A 26,538-nucleotide genomic window follows, 5' to 3' on the forward strand; every position below is an offset into this window, starting at 1 on the left:
AAGGAGCAAAGCTTACTCACGAATATTCATATAAAAGTATCATAAACACATGAGCCTATCAGTACAAAGAGAAAAGCCCAACATAAATATTTAAATCTTTTTAAAGAAGGAACAGCCACCGTGACTACCGATGCCCCGACTGGAGGGGACTAAATGAAAGTACAGCACTTGAAAAGAAACACATTTCCAAGCACCTTTTATTTTTACGTAGTGATGAAAGCTTCAGAGCGAAGCCTTCTATCAAGGACCATCAGCGTTTGTGCTGTCTTTACAGGAGAAATAATTGGCCAGCGAAGGTCAACAGAGTCCAACAGCGAGGCTCCTGGCCCCCTCCCCACCCTGAGATGAGAACAGTCTAACCATTCAGCCTTGGAAGGCCTTTGTCCCTGAGAAGTTCTCATGGTTATAAAACATCAAACAAAAACAACCTTGTTCAAGGCGAGGTGCTGTGTTACATTTCCTTTCTGTCGGAGGCGTTGAGAAAGCGTCACCAACAAGATCTAATAAATCTCTTTAAGACAGTGGCTGGCAGGAACATCCTTCCCCACTCAAAGGAGGCTGGGGGGCAGGTCAACGGAGAAGGGAGGCCGAGAGCAGATGCCGAGGGCAGACAGGCACTCAGGAGCATCTCAAGGCACCCAGGAGGTCAGGGCTGCACCATGTGCCCTCTGATGGGCCTGGTCGGAACAAACAGCCAGGGCTCGACCCTGCCCTGGTGGGAGCGGCTGTTGTCACCTGCTACACAGGTGAGCAACAGCGAACAAAACAGCAGAAGGGCCGAGAGCAGGAGGTAAAGGAAGGAAGACAAGAAAAAGGCACACGTCCAGAGGGCTGTCGGGGTTGAGGAAAGTTCTAGGCGCTGTCACGTTTACAGTAGGCGCTCAATAAATACTCAGCCTCTCCTCTTCCATGTAGTGTATGCGATGCCCACATGGAGACACACAGTGGATCTGATTAAAGGAAACTGTGACTTTTAGAGGAAAAAGGAGAAGCCCTGTGAATTAAAACTGCGGACCGTGACGTCAGCAAACTGAGAGCATGGAGGCAGGGGGGAAAGAGCTGGCCTGGGGCTGTGGGTCAAGGTCAGCCTGCATGCTCACCAGGTGGGATCAGTCTCCTAACATTTAACATTACCACCGAAAAATGAAGAACCCGGAGCTCCCTGGTGGCTCAGTGGGTTAAAGGCCTGGCCTGTCACGGCTGCGGCTCTGGTGACAGCTATGGCGCAGGTCTGACCCCTGGCCTGGAAACTCCCACAAGCCCTGGGTGTAGCCAAAAAATTATAAAACGAAGAATCCAAGGGACAAGGGACAGAAGAAGCCACTGAGACCAAGAGCACAGGTTATCCACAGGCCTCTCCTCTAGCGGAGACCCTTCACAAGTGAAGTCGTTGCCTGAGTTTTTGACTTTGGCAGCAGGAGATGGTGACGCAGCTTTAGGAGACATCGCTTTCCTTCCACCCACATGATTAACCCTGGTCCTTACACTGAAAAAGAAAGTCTAGAGAAGGCCTCTGAAATGCTACAGCTCTCACAAGTCAAGAGAGCTACTCAGAGCAAGTCGGGCACAGCATCCCTGCGGCTCTGGAGTCAGAGGGGACTGGGGTGAATCCAGCTTCTGCCACCTACCTGGGGCCTGTTTCGATCATCTCAGAACCCTGGCTTCCTTTTCTCTGCAATGAGCGGTACGGATAATATTTCTACTATCTACTGCACAGCGCAAATGTCAGCATGAAATAAGACGTGTGGACATTCAGCACAGTGCCAGGCACCTAGTCAGAAGGCAGTACATATTAGTTTATGCTGATAGCATTTTTTCATTTTCTTTTAAGTCCTAGGGTGATAATGCACTTATTTGTGAGACTTAATATCAATCTGCACCATTTTTAGAGCATTCTTTTTTTTTTTTAACCCCTTGGGATCTCTGTTGCCAAACCAGGGATCGAACCCCGGCCACAGAGGTGAACACAGGTTAAGGAGAAGGTGTTGGTGACAGGTGTCAGCAACACTGAAAAACAGCTTTTTAAACAGCTCTTGCTGCGAAGGGCAGAACACAAATGGGGTCCTGATGAAAGAGGACGTCAATGTCCTAGAGGCCTTTTTTTAAGATTTGCGACACAAGGGCACGTGACACGCTGCCGTGAGAAGTGAGTTGAGAGGAAGAAATGCATGGTCAGGAGAACGAGAACACAACTGCAGGAAAAAGACCCCGAGATGGGGCGAGCAGAGGGATCCAAACTCACAGGCTCCTCGCTGGCCTTGATGGTGCCTGGAGTCTCTTCCAGGGAGGAAGGTATGAGGTACACACACACACACACACACACACACACACACACACACACACACACACACACACACGTACGTTCGAACCAGAACTTCGTCCTTGTGTACGCGGTAGCCAGGCTGGAGGGAAACATGAGAGTCGGAAGTGCTGAAGAAGGATGCTAGGGGGAATCTTCCTCCTTCCAGCATCCTGTGATATCTGCTTTACAGTGGGGTGTTTTAAAGTAACACATTCCCAAAAAAGCTCCTAAATCAAGGGATCCTTACAAGTTACACAGCAAGAAGAGAGCTGACAAATACACCCTTGTTTTGATGTATAAAAAACACCTGGGCTATTGTAGTTTGACACTGTGGTACTTCTGATGGTTAATACTATATACTAGCCCTGTGCTGATGCTTCCTAGAGTTAATAAAGGCCTGTCCAGTCTCCCTCTGTGCCCTACTGTTATAAGAATTTTATAAATATCAACACATCTAATACTTGACATAACAGCAATTATGTAGGTAGCATTATTCCCATATGAGAAGCCTGAGGCACAGACGCCAATGAACTTGTCTAGAATCACAGAGCTAACAGGTCAGGGACCTGAGATTCAAACCTCAACCCTCTGGTGTCAGAATCCTTGCCCTGAACCTCTGGGCTATGCTTTTGCAGATGTGATTTCTTTCCACTTCAACAACAACCTTTGAAGAACAGTACATGGTTATTCCATACGTAACAGCTAAGAAAAGTGAGACTTGAAAGGTTAAATAACTTTCTCAAGATTATATTGTTCAAGCGGCTGGACCAGCATTCATATCTGAATCTTTCTCTCGGCACTTCACACTATATGACGTTTTGGAAACAGAAATGCAAAAAGTTTGCATGTCCATCACTCAAAAATTCTGAATAAATATAGAAAGGCAATTTTTTTGACTATGGGAATAAAAACAGATTAAGTTAAATGATGAAAAGATGGTTAAATATTTAATGATAATATATGCATAGGTTTATAAGAGAGAAAGAGTTGCTGAGCTCAAAAATTTACAGTTGGAGTTCCCATCATGGCTCAGTGGAAACGAATCTGACTAGCATCCATGAGGATGTAGGTTTGATCCCTGGCCTTGCTCAGTGGGTTAAGGATCCAGTGTTGCTGCAAGCTGTGGTGTAGGTAGCACGTGGCTCAGATCTGGCATTGCTGTGGCTGTGGCGTAGGCCAGTGGCTACAGCTCCGATTTGATCCTTGGGAACTTCCATATGCCGTGGTTGCGGCCCTAAAAAGCAAAGAAAAAAAAATTTGCAATCCAAACATATTTTATTCCAGACTCAAGCCCTTTTTAAAATATGTGATAAGCAATATATGTTTAATTATAGAGGGAAATACATATTTCTAAAAATAATTCACATTTGCTGGAAAAAACAGGCTTTACAGATGAGCAAAAAGAAAAGAGGATGAGAGGGAAGGAGGAATAAAAGCGTGTCTGAAAAGGATGTGAGAGCTTGTTGCATATAATTCTAGACCTTGTACACACACAAACACACACACACACACACACTCACATACAGATAAATACCTGTTCATAGAAGTGGGATCGTGGTGCACGTGCTTCTCAGTTTCCTTTTCTCACTAAAAGCATATGGGGAGTACCATCTATATCAATAAGCATGACATAAATAATTATTTTTATGATTGCAATATATTCCATTGTTGGATTGTACTCTAACGCACGTAATTTTCTTCTATGATTGGGTGATTAGGTTGTGTGCTGGTTTGCTTAGGGTTCCATCAAAACACCAGAGCCTGGGTGGCTTAAACAGCACAAGTTTATTTTCTCCCAGTTCTGAAGGCTGCAAGTCCAAGATCGAGGTGCCAGCAAATCTGGCTTCCAGCAAGGCCTTCCTTCTTGCATGGCAGGTAACCGCCTCCTCGCTGTGTCTTCACACGGCCTTTTCTCTGTGTGGGCACTTTCCTGGGCATTCTTCGTCTTATAAGGACACCCATCACAGTGATTAGGGTACCGCTCTTAGGACTTCCTTTAACCTTCAGTTACCCTTTAGAGGCCCTGTCTCCCACTACAGGCACACTGGGGGTTAGAGCTTCACCATATGACGGGTGGGGGCCAAATTCAGGCCATAGCACAGTTGTACCCAATTTTGCATAGCACTATGTATGTCATATAGATGATCAATGATAGAGTGGTTTTTATCCAACCATTTCCCTAGGATATAATCCTAATAGCATAATTGCTAGATCAAAGGCTTTTGGTATGAATTTTCAAGTTGTTTTCTGGAAGTGTTTTTTCCTTTGAACTTCGGCCCGTTGACTATGCGAATGAAAACACAACCATTCTAAAGAACACCACACACGGGTAATATTCTCTAACTCTCAACAAAATCTCAGCTCAGGCCATTGTCATAGCCTGACTGTCTAGGACAGAGGGTGAGTGGCCCCAGATTCTGACAGTTTGAGTCCCATCTGAATTCTGGAGAGAACGCATGAGGAAGGCAAAGAGTTCAGAGAGCCTGGGCTGACCATTCAGAGTTTCCTTTAGCATCTTTGCCGCCTGTGGTTCCAACTGCTCCCCCTTCGTTCTTCATATTTTTGCATTGAGAAGGTAGAGCCCAGACCCTCTCTGACAAGCAGGAACAGGGTGGGACAGGAGACGTGTGGACAGGAGCTGGTTCATCGGGGGAGGCGATGTGGCCGTCTTCTCTAGCTTCCTGTGGGTTAAAACTGTTGAAAGGGAGCCTTCCCCTCTGCGGCATTCTCTCCGTAAATATTCCAACCTGCTGCCTCCTGTGGGGGTCAGATGACTACAGGCTTCTCGACATCCTGAAGGCACTGCAGACAATTAGGTCCAGAACCACTGCTTCCTCTTCATTTTGTCTCAAGTGCTGTCTCCACAATTGGGAGAATCCTTTAATTTAGGGACGCAGAATCTCAAAATAGAGAGCAGGTAGGTTCTTTCATGCAGGAAAAAGAGAGAGCTGATCCTTCATATTGTTTGTGGAACAGAGGAGCAGTTTAATGAGTTGGGCACTTTGCGGTTTACTGTAGTTTTGGCGAGTGGATGAAATATCATGGGGAGATACCAAGAGAGGAAGGAAAACTTGGCAGGAACATGGAAGGCCATTTAAAAGCAAATAGCCAATTGATTATGTTTAATGTTTTTACCAGGACATTTTACCTAAATTCTATGAAACGCAAAAAGCAGGAGTATAAAAACGTAGAGAATTAAATAAAGTTATAAATGACTACCATGTGCAAATACCCTATCATCAACCAGGCAGACAGTACCGTGGAATGGAAAACGTTTAGAGACCCAGAGGCAGACAGCGAAGACACTCAGCAGCTGTGTGCCGTCAGGAAAGCATGCAACCTCTCTGAGCTTAGTCTCCTTCTGTGACTTCAGAGGCTCTCGATACAGCTTGACAGAAGCGTTAACAGGCCTAAATGAGATAATAAGCAAAACACCCAGCATTGCACATGGCAAACAGGATGCACTCATCAACCAGAGGTTTCCTTCCACTTCGGGGAAGAGGAGGAGAACTGTAACTTCTACAAGAGCCTTTCCATCCAGACATGGAGACACAACGAGAACATTCGAAACAAGGAGAGCAATTATGCAGTGAACAGTGTGGCAGTGATCACAAGCACGATAGGAATTCAGACAAAGGGAGAACTGAGTGCACAGGACTACTCTGCCAACGAAAGGTTCCTCTAATTGTTGGGTCTCACACTGGGTGTCTGGGATAAGCAACAGAGAAGCAAACCGAGGAAACGGGGTGGTGATAGGCGCTGGGTGAAGAAGGGGTGGCTCAAGCAGACACAAATAAATGGGCATTGATTAAAATTAAGCAAAAGTGATCAACAAGTCTGTAGTTCACTGAAAAAGCAATTCACACTCATCGTAGAAAAATGTTTAAAATGACTAGAATGATCGAGAAGGATTACAGCAGAAATGTGTGCTGAATAAATACTAATAGACGACAATAGTGGTTTATCATAATTCATCTGTAAATTAAGAAAAAGATTCATGCATAAAAACCAACTGGTCAATGTGGTGCATCACACTGATGGATCTGCGGATATGGAAAAATTCTTGGATCCCTGGGATAAATCCCACTTGATCGTAGTGTATGGTCCCTTTAATGTACTGCTGGATTTGGTTTGCTAGTATTTTGTTGAGGATTTTTGCATCTAAGTTCATCAGTGATACTGGCCTGTAATTTTCTTTTTTGGGGGTATTTTTGTCTGGTTTTGGTATCAGAGTGATGGTGGTCTCAGAATGAGTTTGGGAGTGTTCTTTCTGCAATTTTCTGCAAGAGTTTTAGAAGGATAGGTGTTAACTCTTCTCTAAATGTTTGATAGAATTTGTCTGCTCCTGGACTTTTGTTTGTTGGGTGTTTTTAACCACATTTAAAAAAAAAAAAAAACGGGGAGTTCCCATCGTGGCACAGTGGTTAACGAATCCGACTAGGAACCATGAGGTTGCGGGTTCGGTCCCTGCCCTTGCTCAGTGGGTTAAGGATCTGGTGTTGCCGTGAGCTGTGGTGTGGGTTACAGACGCGGCTCGGATCCCGCGTTGCTGTGGCTCTGGCGTAGGCCGGTGGCTACAGCTCCGATTCGACCCCTAGCCTGGGAACCTCCATATGCCGAGGGAGCGGCCCAAAGAAATAGCAAAAAGACAAAATAAATAAATAAATAAATAAAATTGGTCATATTTTCCCCCCAAAAATGAACCCAATATTAATTTTCAAAACTATTAGTAGATATAATACCAAGAAGGCTCACTTTTTTCTATGAACAGAGAAGATGTAATCACTCTAGTTTGCTTGACTTGATCTCACGGTTTTTCCATCGGTATTGTAACACCTTAAAACTGTCAGGAGAGCACTGCTGATCTTCATTTGTCTAAATCTTCATTTCTTGTCTAAATCCTACGGTTTTCATTTCCTAAATGGACTTATCATTGATCATTATTTTAATTCATATCTTTTTGAAAACAAGAGAACAATGAAATAATTTATCTTAATGGTGAAAGAATATGAGGCACTCTTTTCCTGCCCTAATATCCATCAGAAGCTTTCTAAAATGTCTAGGTAAAGGCAGTTTTAAAAGTCCTTTCTGTACGAACAAAGCTGGAGGCATAACCCTTCTAGACTTCAGACTATACTGTAAAGCTACAGTAATCAAAACAGCATGGGATTGGCACAAAAACAGACATATGGATCAATGGGACAGAATTGAGAGCCCAGAAGTAAATCCATACTTTACTTAATCTATGATCAATTAATCGATGAATATACAGTGGACAAAAGATAGTGTCTCCAGCAAGTGGTATTTGGAAAGCTGGAAAGCTACATGTAAATCAATGAAGTTAAAACATTCCCTCACACCATATACACAAACTCAAAACGGTATAAACACCTAAATATAAGACGACACCATAAAACGCCTAGAAGAGAATATAGACAAAACATTCTGTGATGTAAATCATAGCAATATTTTCTTAGATCAGTTTCCCAAGGCAAAAATAAACAAACCAGACCTAATCCAAACTTAAAAGCTTTTATATAGCAAAAGAAACCATCAGCAAAACAAAAAGACAACCTATGGATTGGGAGAAAATAAGGGCAAATAAGGCAACTTACAAGGGATTAGTATCCAAAAGACACATATAGCTCATACAACTCAGTAACAAAAAACCAAACAACCCAATCAAAAAATAGGCAGAAAGCTTATATAGACATTTCCCCAAAGAACGCACAGATGGCCAACAGGCACATTAAAAAAATGCTCCACATTGCTAATTATCAGAGAAATGCAAATCAAAACCACAATGAGGTATCATGTCACACTGGTCAGAATGGCCATCATCAAAAAGTCTACAAATAATAAATAAGTGTGGGGAAAAGGGAACCCTCTTACACTGTTGGTGGGAATGTAAACTGGTTCAGCCACTATGGACAACAGTATGGAGTTTCCTCATAAAACTAAAAACAGAATTTCCATATGATCCAGCAACCCCCTCCTAGGTATATATCCAGAAAAGACGAACTTTAATTTGAAAAGATCCCCGCATCCCAATGTTCCCAGCAGCACGATTTACAACAGCCAAAACACGGAAACAACCCAAGTGCCCATCAACAGATGACTGGCTTAAGAAGATGTGGCATAGTATATATGCGTATACACACACACAGGAATATTAGGCATAAAAAAAATGAAATACTGCCATTTGCAGCATCATGGACAGATCTGGAGATTATACTTAGTGAAGTAAATCAGACAGAGAAAGAAAAATATTACAGACATCACTTATATGTGAAATCTAAAAAATAATACAAATGAATTTACATACAAAACAAAAACAGACCCACAGAAAACAAACTTGGTTACCAAAAGGGAAAAGAGAGGGAAGGGACACACCAGGGATTGACAGATACAAACTAATATACACAAAATAAATAAGCAACAAGGATTTACTGTGTATGTCGAAAACTCTATTCCACCCTCGTAATACCTCATAATGGAAAATAATCTAATATATTTATATGAAGCCGAATCACCTTGCTATGCATCTGAAACGAATACAATATTGTAATCAACTCTAGTTCGACAAAAAAGAGAGAATCAATAACTTAGGCTTTCACATTAGGAAACTGGGGGGGGGGGGCAAAATCAAACCAATGAAAACAAAAACAAAGCGAAAAAGTTCTTTTTGGTTTGCTTCTTATCTTATTAACCAAGTAATATATGATCACTGGAAAAAACCTAAGAGACCTCAACAATAAAATTTCTTAATGAAAAATAAAATTCGTCTTATTTCTACCACTTAAACACTTCTTATATCTATTTCCTTCAAGTTTTTTTTCCTATGCATAAATGAACATATTTTCAACAGACACAGCATTTTTAAACTTAGATTTGCACTAAATATATTCTGTCTTCTCATATCACTCAATTTTTTTAAATCTGTAATATCATCTAAGGCATTTATAGCCTTCCTCAATGTTCTGTCACCATACCTTTTCTATATTTTAACTTCCAAGGCTATTTTATGCAGTTTTACTTCTTATAGCTACAGATTATAAATTTAAAGGTTAATTTCATATGAATTTTTGAGCCACGTGCGATTCCCTCGGCCTTTCCTGGACTTGGGTCCACTCCTCAGATTGTGGCTCTCCTGTCCTTTTCTCAGTCTCTCTCCCTGCCTTTGCGGAGGCTGTAGGCTAAGAGCAGAAATCAGCCAGGTCCGTAAATACTCATAGTCACTGCCATCGGCAAATCAAAGGACTCTGGATTTCAGAGCGAACTTCCTCCATCAGTTTCAAATATGCCTGAAGGCAAAAGATTGGAAAGATCTTTCTGGAAACGTTTATTTGTTTTTCTTTCAAAGGGAGCAGTGAGGGGAAAAGGAGGTACTCTCTTTTCCTCTCTTTTTAGTGTCGGAAAAAAACCAAAAATCAAGAATGGACAGGATGGAGTTCCCGCCATGGCACAGCAGAAATGAATCCCACTAGGAACCACGAGATTGAGGGTTCCATCTCTGGCCTCGCTCAGTGGATTAAGGATCTAGCGTTGCTGTGGCTGTGGTGTAGGCTGGCAGCTGTAGCTCCAATGGGACCCCTAGCACGGCCCTAAAAAGCCTAAAAAAAGACAGGATGTCTACTCATGTCATCCAGCTGGTTGGTGGCCAAAGATTAAACCTAGGATTTCTGAACCCCAGTTTTGTGCTGTCACACTATGTCACACTGGCTCACCCTAAAAAAACTTACAGCTGCAATAAGTGGACTTGGTACCAAGACAAAGATGTGGGGAAAAGTACCTGTCGGGTCAAGGGATTCTCTGACATTAAAAGAAATTCTACTGACCTGATAGACAACAGCCAAACCTGTCCTGAGAAGTTGGAAAGAAGGAAAAGCACAAGCCTGGATCCTTTCACTTGGCGTTTTTCTATCAAGCAGAGCTACATGCCACCATGTGGCAAGCTGGCTTTCCCAAAGGGAAATCTAGAAAGTGACTTGTGGAATGCACGAGAGCGAATCTTTCGTAGACCAGAGACTGCTCCTGCCTTGGGGGTCTTCTTCCACGCGTTCGTGGTGTTGAGTGGAAAGAGTCCTTGGATATCATCTAATATAACCCCTTTAATAAGCCAGGGAACCTCCTCATAATCCCTCTGTCAACGAAGCATTCACCTTGTGCCTGAACATAAGCCCTTACGGAGGACACAGGATGTGGGGGGAAGCCAAGGAAAAACAAAGTCAGTACTTTGATTCACTGGACGGAATAATTAGCCCTGCAGCAAACCCCATTAGGTGCCTTTGTAGATGTATGGCTTGGATTTAATGACCTTTTTGCTAAACTGAATGGCAACATCACATAAATACACACACACACACATACACACACACACACACACTTAGACACAGTGAAAGAGAAAAGTGACAAAAAGCCAATACTGCTTGATTAGCGGAGCATTTATCTTGACACAGGACTGATGGAAACGGATGGAGAGTCAGAGTCATAAACACATTTACAGCTGGAGGGACCTTCTGACAGATGAACCAACGCAAGACTTTCCTTGTACTTAAAAGGAAATAAAGGGTTTAAGAGATCTGCTAGGCTTTCACAGGTTTCTGCCTCAGCTGCCTCGGACACACATGGAATGAGAGTTCCCAGATGAATGGAGAGTTTGGAGTGCTGAGAATCCCAGCTCAAAGAAGGAGACACACCAAAGCCAAGGCAGGCGGATCCGATCAATACTCTCGTAAATACTCAATTATCGTTTCCCCTCTGGATTTACATTTTCCCTCACATGCGGGGATATTCCTTCTGTATTAAACACAGAAAAAATAATCATCAAAGAGTCCCTTGATTGTAACTGGAATCAATGTATCTAACACGTGTTACAATACTGTGCCGGCGACCGCATGACAGTCCCACGCCAGGGAAGGTTCGAAGGGAAAAAAACTGTAGGAAGCCATTCATAATTTTCTCTTCAGGATTTAACACCCATTCTTTGCTTTGGTCTTACAGTCTGTTTTCTACTGCATCCCAAGAGATAAAGCTTCAAGGAAACTGAAATTCAGAGTACAGCAAACTCTGGATGCTGCAAAGCGATTTGTTTGTATGGCTCTGTTTTGCTTTATCCTAAAAATCCATATTCAGCATTATTCCACGAAAAAGGGGGACATTGGTAGCTTGATTCCATGTCACTGCAACGTTCCTTTTTAACTTCAAGGCCGGAGTTCCCGTCATGGCTCAGTGGTTAACGAATCCGACTAGGAACCATGAGGTTGTGGGTTCGATACCTGACCTTGCTCAGTGGGTTAAGGATCCGGCGTTGCCGTGAGCTGTGGTGTAGGTCACAGACGCGGCTCAGATCCTGCGTTGCTGTGGCTCTGGCGTAGGGTGGCAGCAACAGCTCCGATTCGACCCTGAGCCTGGAAACCTCCATATGCTATCGGAGCGGCCCAAGAAATGGCAGAAAGACAAAAAAAATAAAATAACTTCAAGGCGAGGCAGGTTGCAACGCCCCTCCCCTGTTTTCAGGTGCGTAAACCCAATCTTCAACCTTCATGAATTTACTCTTTTTCTTTACGTCCCTTGATTGATGGTCTTCAGTTTTCTTGTGCAGATTTTCATATTTGATACTCAATTATCAAATGTTCTTTTTTTTTTTTTTTTTGTCTTTTTAGGGCCATACCCGTGGCGTATGGAGGTTCCCAGGTTAGGGGTCGAATTGGAGCTGTAGCTGCTGGCCTACACCACAGCCACAGCCATGAGGGATCTGAGTCACATGTGCGACCCACACCACAGCTCACAGCAACACCAGATCCTTAACACACAAAGCGAGGCCAGGGATCCAACCTGCATCCCCATGGATGCTCGTCAGTTTCGTTTCTGCTGCGCCATGACAGCAACTTCTCAAATGTGCTTATTTCTGATAAAGCCTTCCGTATCTTAATTTTAGTGCCCAAATGCTTACTGCTTCCTGTTCTTTTGGGCTTGCGTCTTGCTCATCTTTGTATGACCCCCACTCTACTCCTCCACCCATACACCTTGGAAGAACACCCCGTAGGTGTCAGAATCATTTTTAAACATAATTTTCCTCTGTAGTAAACTAAAGACTACCAATGCAAAGACTACTCACTTGAAATTGGCTTGAAGAATATATTAAAGTTCTGTTTTAATTCAAAAAGTTCAAGTCTATCCCTAGCTTCTAACTGAGGCGGTTCGCCAGGCGCTGTCACAAAAGACAAATCGAATCTTCAGTCCGTACTTCACATAAGGAATAAAATATCTGCGTTTGCTTACATCTCATCAACTAGACGGGTTTGGTTACAGTATTAAATATATGATCGAATGTGCAGTATTACAGAGTGCAATATAATAAGAAATTGTCACCAAAAAGTCATTCACTCTCTGTTTTTACTTCTTCAGTAGAGATCAGATACAATTCAACCAAAATAAGACTCTGTATCTTGATGGCAAATGTTAACGTATTCCTTTTGTTTTGCTTTTTCTGAGGTCTTGCCCTTTGGTAGCTGTATGGAAAAGCCATACCATTACAATGCCTGCCATGCCTACTGCCTTTACTACTTTATAAGCCTTTTGAGATTAGAGCCCTGATCTATATCGCGTATTCCTAGTCTAAAGACAAGTACTTCGGCATCATTATCTGTCAGCTGGTGGAACATTTCTCCGTCTTAGTTTCCTCAACTAAAGGAGTAAGAAGCGGGTACAACAGTCCTGCCTCCGATCCTGCCTCCGAGGAGTTATGTTTGCCAAGGGCTCAGACCTTCCCAGGGCACACAGCAGGTGCATTCAGGACGGCTCCACTGCACAGCTCTGGGAGGTGCCATCCGCAGTCCCCCCGAGGCTGTGCAACCCCAGAGCCCACCCTCCAAGTGTGAACTGCCATCAGTACCCCCACTGTTACCCCCGCCACCCTTATTACTAAGCCTGAGAAAAAGATTTCACCTGCTCTAAACTAGAGAGCGCGGCACAGGGATAGTGAGCAGGTCCTTCAGGACAAAGATAACGTGTCTCCTTCCAAAGGGAAAAGGGTCAGGATTAGAAGGAATCTGAAATCCTATAATCCTTGTAAAGGTCTCCAGTGAAGACGTATTATGACAGAATCACACGGTGATCAGCTTGGAGTTTTGTCTTATTGACACCGATTCTAATAAACCCTGTGAACTCAAACCACTCAACGCTGGTGAAAATAAGATGAGGAATATCAAGAGAAAATTTCAGTTTTTTAAGAAACTAGGTATTTTTGCACACAGAGTATCAATTACATCAGTTATATCCTGGGGTTTTTCAAACAATGCTGTGAAAGGATTTTTTTCTCAGAATTTTAGGAGGCGATCCAATGGGGGTTTTGTGTGTGTGTGTGTGTGTGTGTGTGTACAGAGAGAGAAAGAACCTGCATCCTATTCTCCTCCCAGCCTGTCCCTTCTCTCTATGGCCAACCAGGAACACTGTGGTTGTCTATGGAAACCAGACTGGAAGCTCTGATTCAAACAGAGCAAAACTTCCATCTTCCAGAAGCTCTGCAGCATCCCTTTGGATAGGTAGGCATTTGGATTTGTGGATGACTTGGAAATTTTGATAACCAAGTCCTTCACTTAAAACCATTCACCACATCTTGCTAATAAGTAAAGTTTATTTTAGTAAATCTGGAAACCATAAAAACCTCAATAAGGAAATTTCTCATAAAGTTACTACCCAGAATTAATTCCTGTTAATATTTTGAATTATACTTTTTGGTCCTTTAGAAAATATATATGTGTGTGTGTGCATGTGTGTCTGTGTACATGTGTGTATATATAATTTTTCCCTTTTCACAAAATTTGAATTAAATTCCATTTTTGACTTTTGACCTTTTTTCAAACTTAAAAGGCATATCCTTAAAATTAAAAATTATAAAAAAGACACATTTACGTATTCTGTGTCACTGAACCGTTTCTACAACCTACCGTTCAGAGAGCTTCAATATATTCCACAGTTGGCCGAGTTCACAATTAATCACACACACCTCCCCTGTATACAGAATAGACAGCCTTTTCTCACCCAAACCTACTCTTGTCAAAACGCCTGCTACTCATTATAAGCAACAAATTGGAAGAAAAAGTGTGAGGTTGCATGAATTTAGAACCATGGAAACTTTGAGAGTACAGAAACTGTACAGTTCAGAGCATTAAGTTTGGGGATTCCTGCTGCTCAGTCTGTTTTGCAATTGAGGACTTTTTTTCCAGAAATGAAATTCCTATAAAACTGCTGAGTCTCTTTAGAGAAAAAGAGTCTCTTCAGAAAAAGAGAAAATGTTCACAGTTTACAGAATTGTGGAAAACACAGCATTATGTGTTTTCTGGGGTTTTTTCATTGCTTCTAAAAAGTGGGAAGGAAACTAGGTATTTTCTTTTAATAAAATACATGAAAACTTATTCAAAATTGTGTTTTAAAAAGAGAATCTCAGATTACATTGTACAAATACACAAAACTCACAAATGCTCTCCTAATAGTTATTTAAACACAGAATCTCCAAAGCTGATTTTACGACTGGGTACATTCAGCCCCCTACTTTCTTTCCTCATCGAGGAAACTACAATTATGTGGACTTGGTTCCTGAATGTCTTTTTTCTTTCTTTTTTTTTTTTTTTTTTTGTCTTTTTAGGGCCACACCTGCAGCACATGGAAGTTCCCAAGCTACAAGTCCAGTCGGAGCTGCAGCTGCCGACCTACACCAGAGCCACAGCAACATCAGATCCAAGCAGCCGCATCTGTGACCTACACCACAGCTCACAGCAACGCTGGATCCTTAACCCACTGAGCGAGGCCAGGGATCGAACCTGCAATCTCATGGTTCCTGGTCATATTCGTTTCCACTGCGCCACAACGGGAACTCCCCTGAATGTCAATTTTAACAGTGCTGCTAAACTTCACCTAGCCAGAAATGGGTCTTGGTTAATTTTAACAATAATACTAACATTAAAAATATCTTTGCCTTTTTTTCATTTGCTTGAATTTTCAGGCGCACAATCAGGTTTTCACTGTAAGAGGGAAGTGGTTTAGCTCATTAGTTAAGATGACTTTGGAGTCAGGCTGACTTGAGTTTAGAATAGGGTTCTATCAGGAGTTCTCCATCATGGCTCAGCACAAATGAATCCGTCTAGGAACCATGAGGTTGTGAGTTCAATCCCTGGCCTCACTCAGTCGATTAAGGATCCTGCATTGCTGTGGCTGTGGTGTAGGCCGGCAGCTATAGCCCCGATTCGACCCCAGCCTGGGAACCTCCATATGCTGTTGGTGTGACCCTAAAAAGACAAAAGAAAAAAAAAGAAGAATATGGTTCTATCAGTTATTAGTTAGATAATCTCAGTATTAAATTGCTTTACCTCAACAAAACTTAGTTGAGTTATGCATAAAATAAGGATGCTATTACCTCCTTCAACGCGTGTTGGCGCATGTACACAACTTCAGGGTAATGCTTGGCATCTAGGAAGGCTAGTTAAAAAAAGACACAAGCCAACACTGCCACAACAACCAACATGAATGTCAAAAAGGCTTTGAAAGAAATTTCTTAGAAACTGCCTAACCTGAATTTAGTTCAAAAAGTAGACTGATATGCCTCATGATGTCTATTATTAATGTAAACATGATTACACTGGCTCATCACATGAAAAATCTATCTTCAGAGAAGAAAGACAGGACTGAACACTCATTCAAAACCATCGACTTCCACATGTGTGCGAAGAGTTTAGGCCAATTAGCTACAAGCCATCACGGTCATGTCACAAAAACAAAGGCTCCTGCTGAAAACTGTGATGCTATTTATGGACTCCATCTCAGCACTCCATCTGTTAATATCCTATTTAAATTTGGGCACCCTTTCCTCGTAAAAACAGAAGTTCCTTTTGTACAGGGACCAGGGGTAACAGTGGGAGCCTATCAACGCTCTGTGTTTTGAGGCCCTTCAGTTAAGCTTTTATGGCGCCGGTGATGATAACGATACAGAAGTGTGACCCACTTATTCATCCCCTTCCTCCTACAGCCCTGCCGAAAGTTCTTGGTTTGCTTAGCTGTTTCTGCATACAATACACACCCACCAATTGTGTGTGAAAAGGACTTGGGGGAGTTCCCATCCTGGCGCAGTGGAAACAAATCCGACTAGGAACCATGAGGACTCGGGTTCGATCCCTGGCCTCGCTCAGTGGGTTAAGGATCCGGCGTTGCCAGGACCTGTGGTGTAGGTCACAGATGTGGCTCGGATCTGACGTGGCTGTGGCCGCAGCTGTAGCTCCGGTTAGACCCCTAGCCTGGGAACCTCCCTATGCTACAGGTGTGGCCCTCAAAAAGACAAAAAAAAAAAAAAAAGGATTTGGTAAGGGTACCCGACCACCTAAGTTACCTTAGAGCCCAAGTTAGGACTTAAGAGTCCGGGTCAGATCATGTCATAAGCTCTTTGGCCCTGACTCTCATCCCTGATGAATCCTTTGGTTGTGCGGGGCTGCATCTCATGGAACAGAAAAAATTCTGAAGCAGAGAAATCTGGATCCGAGCCCCACACTTTTCACATAGTGCTTAGGTAATGCAGGTAGACAGGCGCTCTGAACTTTAACCTGAGGATGATTATAGCTGACACAACATAACATAACATAATACAACACAACATAATATATATAATTCTTCTCTACCAGTCCTCTGTAACTGGTAAAATAATAAGCACATCTTAATTACTGCATAAAATGCCATTGCTTACTAATTCTAAAAGAGATAAAACAAATCGTTGATGGGGTATACGAGGCAACACTTGAAGCTGCACATTACCCAGCTGCAATGGCATTGTGACTGCCCCCAAACCAGATCAGCAGCATTACGTTTCAAACAGATAATTCACTTTTATCAAATGCTTATCTGCTGGGTTAAATGCACCTCAGTGTCCATATTTATGAAGCCTAAATATTTCTCTAAAGAACAAAAGCCCTGCTTAATGGGGAAGTAGCATGGTGTTGAGGAATGAAAATGGGCCAAGCAGGGTCGAAGCCCCACCGTCTCGAGGGCCAAACAGTTAACTGGATCAGCTGGGGGGCAGGGGGGCTTGGGGGCACCTACAGAGCACTTGCTGCAGAGCACAATGCCCCCCCCAGGGGAGTATCAGTCACTCGGCTCCAGATGTCTGCCTTGAGCACAGGTTTTGTTATTTTCTAAGAGGAGGGAGATACTCAGGTATTTTTTGAAATGTCAAAATTATAAGATTTTGGATAAAAGCACCCTTTTTAAAATACTGTGCTGGAAGCGTACATGGTTGCTTACAAACACTGTACCTGTGTTTAAAACGCTTCCCCGAGCCGGGTCCAGTCTACAAGACTCTGGTTTTTTTAACCATCGTGGGGTTATAAAATCAGAGAGCTCTTAGTTCAGTTTTAGCTCAAATCACTAACTGAATGGCTTTGGCTTAGATTTTAAGCTATCCAAGCTCCATGTGCCTCTTGCAAAGCGGGAAAACAATGCCTCTGTTTGTGAGGATTGTAAAAATGGACACGGATGAAAATAGTATAATCACTACATAAGAGGTACTCCAAGAACGTAGCTTTTTTTTTTTTTCTCTCTTTTTCTGGATAACTTAGAAAAGCATGTTGTAAAAAGTAAGTTTTAAAAAAAGTTTTCTTTTTGTACTTGTTATATTCTTGCTCTTAAGAGGATCAGGGCTGTCCTATCTGTTGTTGGAATAAATTGGTTTACTTGAATGATAAAGGAAATTCAAAACTATGGATGCCTTCAATTCTTCTCAAGAATAGAGATGAGTCAGCATCAAGTCTGAAAACCTTTTCCAGTGGACCCAAGGGAGAGTGCTTTTTTTTTGCAAAATAACTGTCTCCTGAACAAAACACTTTTCCCTGATTTCATCAGCGACTCTGTCATTTTTTCATGAGACAAACATTTGAGGACATCGAGAATGAGATAGCACCATGTGAGCTGGAATCAATTCTGCTTAGATTACAGTCGACCCTATAGCCAAAGATTGATATTTCGAAGCAAGAGGACCATATGAAATAAATTTAGCCTGTTCATGCTTTCCACCTATACACACGTTAGTGAACGCGGAGTATGCACCTGGCCAGAAATATTCATCTTGTCTCTTTACTACCTGCCAGGGGTCCTGGCTAAGCCATTTAGGTTTGATTTCAGAAACTGTCAAGAGAGTACCAAGAGAAAAATATAAAATCAGACACCACCCTTAAAAGAGATGGGACAATGTGGGCAGCTCACCCCTGTCCAGATAAGAGCATGCGTGTGAATCAGGCATGTTTAAGCAGGTGTTTAGAGCCTGGGCTCTTTTCAATCTACAGAGGATAAAATCCTGAAGGTCGCACAGCGGTGGAAGAATCCATTTCCCTCGCTGCAGGCTGATACTTTCCTTTCTCTTGCTTCAGAGTGCGGCACTGTACCCTGTGGAGCCTCAAATGTGAACAATCCAGCTAAGAAGAGAGCGGGATGGCTAAACCGCTCCTTCCGTGTAAAATTAACTAGGCGTCAGGGGCCCTTGTTAATTCACTTTTTCAAAGCTGGGGTTTATTTTTAATGATTGCTGATGTTTCAGGCAACTGGCTCAAAAATGCCCTAAATTCTCTAGGTGCTCTTCTTAAAAGAAGGGCTTCAAAAGTAAAAGCCAGTCATGATTCAAACGCCTGCTTTAACACAACATAAATCACATGTTCTCTGAAATACAAATCCCACTTGATGGTTAATTAACGACCACCCAAATTCCTCCTTAAGAGACAAAGATGAAGCCAGTCAGGTCGCAGGAATTCTTTGCTCAGGGTCTAGGTAACCCGAGTAGAGCAGAAGATGGGGAAGCTCGGTCCCATTTTCACAATCTGAACTCTCCAGGAAATTCCTCAGAAGGCAGGTTTGGGATCTACGGTATCTTCACGACACCTAGTCCCCTCGTTTGTCTCGTTAGTGCCAATTAGTAGAATTACCATCTTGTGAATTCAGAGGGTTGATTTTTGATATAACCGCTCCAGACTGGTTATTATTCTATAAAAAGTACTGTCTTGCTATTCTTTTAAATAGCTTGCCAGGAGACCACCACAAGAGCCTAGACTGTACAGAATGGTACTCATTTAAAATATTCTATCTAGCTGTTTCCATCAGTATCCTTGCATTCAAGAAATTTCTTTTCGGTTTTGGAAAATATGTTCAAAGTAGGTGTATCCAATCTAGGAATCATTTATAGACCTTAAATATGAATCAGTAAGGACTACAGAAGGTGTTTATTTTTGGAAGGTACCTCTCCATAAAATGCTACACAAGGAAGAGCCAGAGAAGGAGTGTGGGTGAGAAACTCTGGTTTGGTTTTTCCATGTGCTCTGTGGTTTTGCTGGGAAGCATTTTCCAGGGGAAACATTTCCAGTTTGGATCAGAGGCCTAATGACAGTATCAGCCTCTTTTCGTTAAGCACATGCTCAAGAGGCTTTTTTAGAGTCATAATGAAATCAGCAAAATTCCCTTCTTGAAAATAATACCAATGGATTGTTTCCTGACCAGTGCCAACTAAACTTAGTCGGCTGTGGTTTTCCATCTATATTTTAACTGCAGTGGGCTCCAGACGTCCACGCACCGCAGTCAATGATCTTACCTGAGATGCCAGAGAAGGGGAACTAAGCCTTTTTGCTCACACTTGAGTTTCACTGTCTCAGCAGATCAGGCATCTCCAGAGATGGCTGTTTGTTCCCAGTGATTTGAAGACCTTTCTCTGTATTTGTCCTTTCTCCTCCAGGTCATTCTTTTTACATCCGATTTCAACACTTTCATGAAAGCAAGCTTTTGTCTTAATAAATCTTTCAGTAAGGGTGCTGCCACCGTTTCTGTTTCAGCTTGATTTTGGATGTAGACGTGAAGGAATGTTTGTCTTTAGTGAATTTAGTAGAGAGGACTTCTAGAATAGCAAAATAGTCAGGAGTATGTATCATAGAAGGTGAGGCTAATAACAATTAAATTACTAATTGCTTTCAATTAATTGCAGTGAACCCAAGGTATTCCCACCATGGTGCCACTCCTGACTGCCAATTCAGTTCTGAAAGGGAGGAAGAGGAGCCACAGCAATGTTCACAGCTTTCCTGACTCCTGCCACAGCACGCGGTGAACAATTGTTAACGAGAGGTTTTTAAATGCTGTGATGTGTTACCTTTAAGAATTTGGTTTTCCTTTAACCGACACCCCCAAATCCTGAGCATATCATATATATGAATACCATCGTTTGCACAGCCAAAATCAAAGCAGGAGAATCCCAGTCCGAAGATGCACTCGTGGACGCTTGTCTGCTCTCTTCGGCCGGAGGTCCTTCAGAGAACCATCCAGTAACTCATCCCGTCGGCACTGCGGACTGAGCATCCGTGTTGTGCCAAAGCTTTCGTTGTTACCGAACAGTTTCATTGTCTGCCCTCACCGAGCTGACAATCTAGTGAGGCTTAGGGAAAATCAAGCAGGCAAGTAAATGGCCCTGTAATTACAACCGTGACAGATGCTATAAAGGAAACACCGAGGGTGCAGAGGTACAGTGGAGACACACACCCAAGGAAACTCCTCCAAGGAGTTCTACTTAAACCTCGAGCGTAAAGCCTAAGAAGAATCCAACCATTCAGATTTTGAAAGAGGAAGACTCAGATGACCGGGCATGCACTTGCAAACTATACACAGGCCTAAGAAACCCACAGACGGCAGAAAAAGATCTTCGGGTAGTCTGAGAAGTCACGTGGCAGCTAATGCATGTTGTTCAAATGTTTTTATCAAAGATTTAAGTTGATCACTGAGGTTAAGGCCACAGGATGCCACTGCCACATGGAGGACAACTAACAAGAATCTGGAAGGGAGGTGTTTTTGTTTTTATTTTTGTTTTAATTGCCGCTCAGGCATACATACACCTGGTGAAATTCCCAGTGATTCAAGCAGGGATTTCATTGACTTGGGCTGAAAACTCATTCATTAGCAGCAGATAAGAGGTGGCTGAGATTAATTTAATACCCACTGTGAGATGCAGGGGGGCAGGTCAGAATAACAGATCTCACATTTCCTGAAAATAATACTTGACTTATAGCTGCTGTAAATCAAGTAAGAGCTACCGATATCGTAAGGAGTATTTAAAAGCAAAGAGTAAAGACCCCAAAGGGAGGAAAATATCTTGAATCATCAAGAAAGATGCCCGTGGAGACGAAAAACTTAGTAGAGTCCGATTCCATTGACATGAAAAGACAGTCACCTAATAAAAAAGTAAAAGAACTCTAATAAAACAATGCTTACAGCATGGTCCCATTTATGAAACTGTCTATCTGAGAATGTTTATACTGGCTTATATTTTAAAAATATAGAAGGAAAGAGTCCAAAATGCTAACAGTAATTATTTATTGAAGGTGTTTGGGTGATTTTCTTTTTATACATTTCTGCATTACCTTTTTTTCCCCCTAACAATGAAGATATATTCTTTACATGTAAAAAAAAAAAAAAAAAAGGCTTTAAAAGAAAATGTAATTGCATTGGTGTATATCGGTGTAAAGCAGAATGTCTTTAGCGTAACAAATCTCACTTGTTCTGCAAGCTAATTAATTATAAATGACACTTCACAAGTGTAGCATAATAGTTCAGATGGCATAATTTGCTCTTTGGCCAGCTTCGAATTACCACACAGTCAGACAAAGTATGTGCCTACAGCGTTAGCAAAGAAAGGGAGACACCAAAAAATTAGAATATTTTGGAGAAAAGTATTTGATTTCTGACATGTAAGAAAAGTATAAAAGTATCTGTCCAGGCAGAAAATTGTTAAACTGATGTACGATCATTTATGATTCAGTATCTCTCTTTTTTTTTTTTTTTTGTCCTTTGAGGGCCACATCCGCAGCATATGGAGGTTTCCAGGCTAGGGGTCGAATTGGAGCTGTAGCTGCTGGCCTACACCACAGACACAGCAACACTGAGTCCTTTAACCCACTGAACGAGGCCAGGGATCAAAGCCACATCCTCATGGATGCTAGTTGGGTTCGTTACCACTAAGCCACAACAGGAACTCCCAAAACCATTTTAAGTTTTAAGAACATGTAGGTAGAAAGATGCTTAGGATATATACAAGGTATGGCTAATTTTCTTCAAAGTCCAAGATATATAGAAATTAATTTGGTCCTAAGCACAGAAAAAAACTGTGACCTTCCAACTTGCATATAATTAAAAATAAAAATAATACTTAGCCATAAAATAGGTGCACGTCCGCATAATCAAGTTCTCGTTTTTCCCAGAGAAATGTTTCTATGCTTTTATGAAATATCATGAATCCCAGATTTTCTCCAAACTAACTTTTTTTTTTTTTTTTTTTTTTGCCTTTTCTAGGGCCTCACCCACGGCATATGGAGGTTTCCAGGCTAGGGGGAGAATCGGAGCTGTAGCTGCCAGGCTACACCCCAGCCACAGCAACACCGGATCATTAACCCACTGAGCGAGGCCAGGAATCAAACCCACAACCTCATGGTTCCTAGTCAGATTCATTAACCACTGCGCCATGATGGGAACTCCCCCCAAAATAACTTTTGTGTCTGTTTTTTTTTTTTTTTTTTTTTTGCTGATACCTAAAGAATGCATTATTTGGCAGTCCAATATGACCAAAGAATAAATCATGGCACCTGAAATACTCAATTAAAAATCAAAATTAAAATGAGCAATATTTAATGCAGATTTTACTCTATTTGATATTTCAAAATTCAAATTGGCAAGATAATTTGTTACATTTTCTATACAGCAGATTTGGGCTCATAAGATTTGGAATTCAGGCCCACTTCAGACTATTCACCAATCCCAAACTTGAAGAAATCTAACCTCTCTGAGCCTCTTTCCACTTGTTTAAAATAATTCTGACACTGGCTTTACTGGGGAATAAGAGGTGACAAAGAATGCAAAAAGCCTTTGAGAACTACAAAAGATTTTATTAAGGTCTAGTGATGGTGCTAATTACGAGTCTATTGTAACCACATGTAACCATCATTAACTAGTTCACATGTGTATCTCTCACTTACCACCCCCGAGGAAATTCTATGCTGCTAGGAGATGCAAATTGTGCTAGTCACATAGAAATTCTACAAACCGATTTTCAATTGATTAATCCGTCCCGTTTAAAAATACATTTTCACTTGGTAGGTTAAGAGCTGGGATGCGCAAACATGGGGAATTTTAACTGATCTCTTAGAGGAACAGCCAAGGATAAATCAAGTGTATTTCAGGAAAAACCAATTGGGTAATTTATGCTAAGGCGTCCAAGATACATTTTTCTTTTAGGTTCCAACTATGGAAAACAAGGCATTAATCTTTTTGGGAACCAATGAGAATTGCAGAAAATAGTTTTGACTTTCCAGGTATTTTCTAAGACACCCTGGTGGAGACTTGAAGTCTGTAGGTGAAACGGAAATATGTTTTGAGGTCACTTGAAGAAATAAGGAACATCCTACCACAAAGTAAGAAATTCGATAATGTTTTTTACCCCAATTACAACAAGTTTTACTCGAGTTTAAATACGAGTCAAAGTATTTAATACTCCAACCAGATATTATGTGTGAAAAAGGTAATTAAATTTGTTTACTGTTAAATAGCACATTTAAATAATACCATGTATGTTTCTTCTGTACATTTTCTTTTTTCTGACATCAAATTGATGGCTCTTGAATTATTTTGTATCTAAACCCCACTTCATTTTTCAAAGTCAGCCATGCATGCTTAAAAAACTAAGTGGATTTACCATATGATCTAACAAGCCCACTCCTGGGCACACATCCAGAGAATACAAGAAAAGATAGATGCACGCCGCTGCTCACAAGCAGCACTATTTACAACAGCCAAGACATGAAAGAAACTAAACATCCATCCATCCATGAATGAATGGATTAACAAGATATATACATGTAATGGAATACTACTTGGTCATAAAAAAGAATAAAATAATGGCATATGCGGCACCATGGATGGACCTAGAGATTATCATAGTAAGTGACGTTAAGTCCAGCAAAGAAGACAAATATCACATGATATCATTTATATGTGGAATCTAAAAAAAGGGTACAAATGAACTTACCTATAAAACAGAAACAGACTCAGAGACAGAAAAAACAAACAGTTACCAAAGCGGAAAGTAGTGGGGGAGGGAGGAATTAGGAGTTTAGGATGACAGATGTAGCTACTATGTATAAAATAGATAAAGAAGAAGGTGCTACCATATAGCAAAGGGAACTATAGCCCATATCTTGTAATGAACTATAACGGAAAAGAATCTGAAAAAGAATATACATCTGCACGACTTTGCTATACACCAGAAACTAACACATAATTTTTTTGTTTGTCTGCCAAACAAAAGGGAATGTTTCTAATAGGGCTGTTGGGCATCACATTCCACAAAGTTGCTGAAAAAGGACCCTTATGAAGAGGACAATGTTCAGTTCCCTGCCTCCTGACAAGATAACATGTAAATTCCTGCAAGGAGACAGGGAATTGATTTCTTTAAAAAAATTCAGGTTCTGTAATTTAGAAGCCCGTTACAAAATGGAGTCTTACTGTTACAGGTCTAAAAGTACCCGATGTTAAATAACTAAAGCACACTCTTAAGAAAGAATCTAGTTCATTCCAAATAAATGCATGTCTGCGCCATACTTTTGGAGGTTTTGAAGAAGGACGCATTGCTTACTGGTTATCCAGTTGACAGCTCACATTTGCTACACTTTGTATTTCGAATCATTCTTTCTAATAAAGTTGAAGCCCACTGAGGATATTTCAGGTTCCAAAAAAACAGCAACAATCAATGCCCTCCGTAAAAATCCTCAGCTCTTAAAAGCCAATGACCATCGTCTCTTACTTTTGCCTTATTTCCCAAATGAAATAATCGTAGTGTCCTTATCCTTTTGAGAGAGTTCAACTCGGAGTCCTTTAAACATTGTCCGCTTTTCTGTGGCCCCTCAGCAAAGGTCACATAATCACCTTAGGTCGTGGGATCAAAAAGTCGACCCGTATTCCCATCAGGGTCTGACCAGAGAGATAAAAAGTTCTATGTCCATGACTTTCAGCATGTGCCTCTGCTTCCAACTGTATTAACTTCACCTATAAAACCACATCCCAATGAAAACTCAGCACAAAGGAAATAAAACAAAGCCTGAGATACCTGTTTTCACTGCATCAAACAGGGTCAAGCATAACATGTCTTCATTTTTTAAATCTCACGGTAGATAGAGCTGAAATTTTAATTCCTGCACGTCCAAAGGTATCATTAAAGATTTAGGACATAGCATGTTATAAAATTTTGGGGGTGACATACAAGCCCAGTACCTCTTTTCCTGCTCTACTTTATGGGGTTGTGACAATAAGGCACAGGGTACCAGGACTTGATAGAGTTGTGACTCTATATAATACAGGACATACCATGAGCATATTAAATCCGCTCTTTCCATTTAAGTTGCTAAAGAGTCTTTCCGTATAGCAAGCAAACAGGACATTTCTGTTCAGAGAAATTAAACTATAAACCTGAGTCAAATACATGTAAAAATTGTAAACGAAGGGGAGCAGTGTATAACATAAAATGCAGGATTAAAATCAATGTTTTGACATTGTAGGAAATGTTTGCACTGACGATAATATTCTTAGAGAAGAAAAAAGATGGATAAAAATAGTCCGTATGATGAATGTGATATTACTAACACAGTTTTACCTGCAAGGCTTTTTCTGGCTGTCATTCAACGAAATCCATTATCCTGGATGGTAATGGAGGCCTGACCTGTACTCACTCATCTCAGGCGTCTTTAGCATCCTGAGCTGCCTTAAAGCCAGGACATAATATAAGGTCACGCAGATCCCACTAAGCATCTGTAAACGACAATAGCCCCCCATTTTGCCGACAAGCCACACTCTCCCACTGAGCTCTGCTCACTCGCCTGTTTCATTTCATTGTATAAGCAGGCTAATTTGGAAACGGCTTGGGTACTTGGGGACACCTAGATTTTCAAAACAATCCCACTTTCCGACTTAAGCATCTAAGGAAGTGGACTCATCACCCAACATTTGGGGGAACTGTAAAATGGAGCCTCGATACTGAAGGAATGAACAGCAAATAGCAGCACTATTAAATAAAATGAATGCATTTCACCTTCCAGCTGTCTGTGCTCCCTGGGACACAAGGCACAACCGTGAAAGGGTTGGGGTAGAATTTCAAGCACCACTGATTTGCTTCCACATTCATCTGG

At 41.6% G+C, this 26,538-nt stretch overlaps 1 protein-coding gene across 5 annotated transcripts in view; it reads right to left on the reverse strand.

The window, feature by feature from the left end:
- JAKMIP2 (janus kinase and microtubule interacting protein 2) overlaps nt 1-26,538 on the reverse strand; it is a 172,842-nt gene that overhangs the window by 145,109 nt on the left and 1,195 nt on the right. The window lies entirely within an intron of this gene.

The sequence above is a fragment of the Sus scrofa genome, chromosome 2 (genome assembly GCF_054392235.1).
Source record: "Sus scrofa isolate SSC_HxYL_T2T_F1_AM1 chromosome 2, Sscrofa_HxYL_maternal_Yorkshire_Landrace_v2.0, whole genome shotgun sequence".
NCBI lineage: Eukaryota > Metazoa > Chordata > Mammalia > Artiodactyla > Suidae > Sus > Sus scrofa.